This window comes from Phodopus roborovskii, unplaced genomic scaffold (assembly GCF_943737965.1).
Source record: "Phodopus roborovskii unplaced genomic scaffold, PHOROB, whole genome shotgun sequence".
Taxonomy (NCBI): Eukaryota; Metazoa; Chordata; class Mammalia; order Rodentia; family Cricetidae; genus Phodopus; species Phodopus roborovskii.
Genome location: NW_026126638.1, coordinates 7,316,885 through 7,321,429, shown reverse-complemented (window position 1 = coordinate 7,321,429; position 4,545 = coordinate 7,316,885).

The window sequence follows — 4,545 nt, the reverse complement described above, 5'->3', positions numbered from 1 at the left end:
ATCTACAGAGTGACTGTCTGTGTAAAGTGCCTGTCTGTCTACAGAGTGCATGTCTGTCTGTAGAGTGTCTGTCTACAGAGTATCTGTCTGCAAAGTGCCTATCTGTCTATAGATTGCCTTTCTACAGACTGCCAGGGGCACAGCAAAAGCATCTGTTGTCTTTTTTTTTTTTTTTTTTTTTTTTCTGGAAAGAGTCAGAATGAGGGTACAAATACACAACCAAACACATTTCTAACCATAAGCAACATGCAAGTTGGTTTTATGGTGGCACAGATTAATAGCTCTTCAAGGTGTCAGGGGTGGAGGATGTACACAGGAAAGACTGGAGAAGAAATGGTCTGTATTTCTTCTACCAAAAAAAAATATTGTCACAGTGAAATCTCATACTTTCAGCCATCTGATTGAAGGGTGATCGTGTTCCCATTACTGCTGTGTCTCACCCTGACTCCCCCAGATCTTGCTTTTCTTACTCAGAGACTACCAGGTAGATTCTGCCTCCCCAACAGCAGGTTCATGAACCAGGAAGGGAATCTGTTCTGTCAGGTTGTGGTACAGGGTTAAATCAATCCACCAAATTAAAAGGGTAGTGTCGAGTTCACAAAGCAATGGCAATAGTCACTCTCAGGGAAATGCCTCTTTACAAGCCAAAAGTGTCCTTTCGGATGAATGGGTGACTTCCATGTTTCTGGTTGTGTCTCCTTCCTTTCACTTCATCACACTGCCTTTAGGTCAGACACGAATCACTGTTTTTCTTAATAGAATGCATTAAAATAGAGTGGCCTGCGCGTTTCAGTTCTTGATGTCATAGCCGAATCAGAGCTGGGAATCCTTGGAGTCAGGTTGACTGTTTAATTTGATTGATTGCTGCAGAGTCTTGGGCAAGGGAATCAGCCTGAGTCATTGTCTCATCTAAAAACGGGGATGACACTACCCAGCTGGATAAGTAGTTGGCACCCACAAATATGATGCATGTATGTTGTTTGCCTACACATACCGAAGCAGTGGTAGACTTCATGTGCTGTGTTACCACTTGAGGAGAGGTGTCTTGGCATGCAAGAGCTGTACTGGTAGATTGATCAGTTTCTTCCTGAGGTAACCCTTTTGCTCCAGTCACCAACTGCTTAGAAATACCAAGTGCAGAGGCAGAGGGCTGAGGACAACAAACAGTTGAAGAGGAAAGCAGAGACCAGGATGGAACATTTAGAATGAAATCACACCCTTGGACTCTGAAGACAAGGGCTGGGTTTGCTGAGCATTAGTCATTGTTAGAGGTTACCAGCTGTAGAGCACGTGGCTTCAATCCCCTCTCAGGCAGGCACTGTGTCTGCCTGGATAGCCCTGCTCACCCCAAGGAAACAGGTCAACCAAAACATCTTCTCTCCTACCTCAGAGCTGAGGGAGCTGGGGCAGGGCAGGGCAGGGCAGGGACAGAAACAGAAGATATGAGACCTTTATGAACTGACACTTTTTTTTTGTTTTGTTTTTGTTTTTTGTTTGGTTGTTTTTTTGGTGGTGGTGGTGGTGGTTTTTGTTTTCTTGTTTTTGTTTTGTTGTGAGACAACACAACAATCTTTGTGTAGATTTGTAGGCCAAGCTGGCCTCCAACTTACAGAGATCTGCCTGCTGGAATTAAAGGCATGCGCCACCACCACCCAACCACCACCCAACTTGAGCTGTCTTTAGGATCTGACAGTGTAGGATGTGGAGGTGAGATGGGCTATTGGTAGCATCAGGTCTTGTGGAATCCTCCAAATAATAATGACTACAACCAATTAAAAAGAATAAGAGACACCTTTGTCATAATATACAATAAATGTGGAATCTGTCCACTTGAGAGGCATGAATACACAACACTCATGGTTTAAAAACCAGGATGAATATATGCATTTTAAAAAGATTATCTGTAGAAGTAAACTCAACTTAATTTTCTGTCCCTTGAATCAGTTCAAGGTGAGTTTAAGAATAATAACAAAAGTTTAATGTATCCTTCTAGTATACCAGAATGGAATCAATCCTATAAAATTGGAAGTGGGCACAATGTGTGTAGAATCAAGCTTAAGCAATTGGCATCTTTGGGATTCGGTCACATTAAGAACAAAAGGACATGAAGAATGTCTAGTCATTTGGGTGGTGATGATGGCACTGATGGAGACAATACTATACTTCCTGATACCTGAATCTCAGAGCAATGACATGTGTCTCCCTAAGACTGGACAGATACTGGTCCTGAACTCAACCCTTCCAGAAAATCCAATGCTGTCTAACTGGAAAATCTGCTTTCTGAGTACTAGGGCCCTTGAGAAAGCTATTGGGCTAGACTTCACAGGGAGAATTAGTCTCCAAATAGTGAAAGAGAAAACAGCTAAGTTAAAATTTTCAGCAAAGCAAATACTTCTTTTTTCTCTATTAGATTTATTTATTCTTATTTTATGTGTATGACTGTTTTCCTGCATGTAAGTCTGTATACCACATTCATGTCTGATGGTCATGGAAGCCAAAAGAAGACTTCAGATTACCCTGGAACTAGAGTTACTGATCACATGGGTGCTGGCAATTGAACCTGGGTCTTCCAGTGCTCTTAACTACTGAGCCAACTCTCTGTCCACAACAAACCAATTATTAAATGTGTTATCAGCATATTAACCAGGGATTATACCAGTTGGTGTGTATGATAAATATGTAGGCATTATTACATGGATACATTTTTAATCATGTAAGTGGCCCATAAATTAAATGTATTTGTTTGCATCCTTTGAGCCCTGGGGATTCTTAGAGAGAAATAAAGATGTTACCCTTGTCACTAGTCATACCAGTGCAATGTTAATTGTGTTGACTAAAAATACAGAGGTGGCCAGGCATGGTGGTACACATCTTTAACCCTAGTACTTTGGAGGCAGAGATGGGTGGATCTCTGGGAATCTGAGGCCAGCCTGGTTTACATGGTGAGATCTAGATCAGCCAGGGCTATGTATAGGTTAGGGGTTGGTGGGACAGCTCATCACATTAAAACACTCCTGTTGCAAACCTGATGACCCGAGGCACAACCCCAGATCCTGTAGTGGAAAGAACAAACTCCCAAAGTTGTACTCTAACTTCTACAAACACACACACACACACACACACATACATACACACACACACACACACACATACATACATACACACACACACACACACACACACACACACAATAAAAGCAGGGATTGTTCAGAGTGCTGGGGTATAGGGACTGTGGGATGGTCTCTAAGAGGCTGGGAAGATGGTCACGTGGATAGAGAAAGCTGGCAGAAGAACCTGGCAAAGGGAAATAAAGCCAGCTAATTGCATGCAGCCGAGAGCCTGACAACAGCTCAGTTTTGCAGAACTGTGACAAACTAAGTTGACTTAGCCACACAGCCTTCTTTTTGTGTGGTTTGCAATTTACTCATCTAAGAATCATGGGACCTTCTAACCATTGTAAAGGGACAAACTCAGTGACCGCCAAGAGAAGGGTTGCTGATTCAGAAACTGAAGAAGCAGGGGTCTGTGCGATTCCTGGCTCCTTCTCCTGCATTCTGGGCTCAGTTCCCTCCTCTCCTGACTGTCTCTCTTAGCCTGTCTGTCTGGCTCTGCAGCCTGATGGCTCAGGACTGGGAGGCTCCTCCCAGAGGCCCAAAGCAGGTCTGCTCAGGTCTAAGAACAGTGAGTTCCTCCAGGCACTCTCCAACAGTTCTGTGAGGTGTGGCTGCCATGCATTCTGCCTATTTAAAATATCAGCCTGCAGTCAACTATTGCTACTTTGCCTCAGCCTTTAGCCCAGCCCTTCAATGAAGAGTTTAGATCCAGCGCCATCTCTTTTCCTCTGGTCCCACTTTCCCCTGTGGCTGAGAGATTTTTCCATTCCATTTTGCAGACATGTGAGGCATCTGACTCCCCCATTTCTCCCGCCCCATGTCCACACATCTGGAAGAGCCATGTTCACATCTGGAGACCATTCTCATCTGGAAGATTTCTTTCAACATTCTTTTCTTTGAAACTCAAGCCATGTAACCTCTTGTTCAAAAGGGCCTCTCAACTACTGGCATCTTTGCAGAGGTTCAGGAAAATGTCCTTCTTTCAGCCCTCCGTGGTGGAATTTATGACTCAAACTCAAACAGCATTATGTTTCTGATTTCTTCTTTTTTTTTTTTTTTTTTTTTTTTTTTTTTTTTTTTGAGCTTCATGTTTTAAAGGACTGAAAGTTCTAGTCTGGGTCACGTATACAGGGAAGTTGGAAACTCGGAGGTTCAGCAATTACATGGGTGAAACAAATCACCAGGCTGGTGGCCTCAAGCAAATAGGTCATTTCCTCATCAATAAAATTGATCTTTATAATCCATGCTTTATGTTGCCAGGGACTATCAGATGAAGTGAGATAACTAAACGTAATTGTCTCACACCCAGTGTAAGATAAGAACAGATAGAGAAAGTGTGGGGGGGGGACTGAGGTAGTCTCTGCATTTGTGCACCCACTACCACTGAGCAGGGAAAGGCAGAAGTTTCTGGAACACAGAAGACTACTGAAAG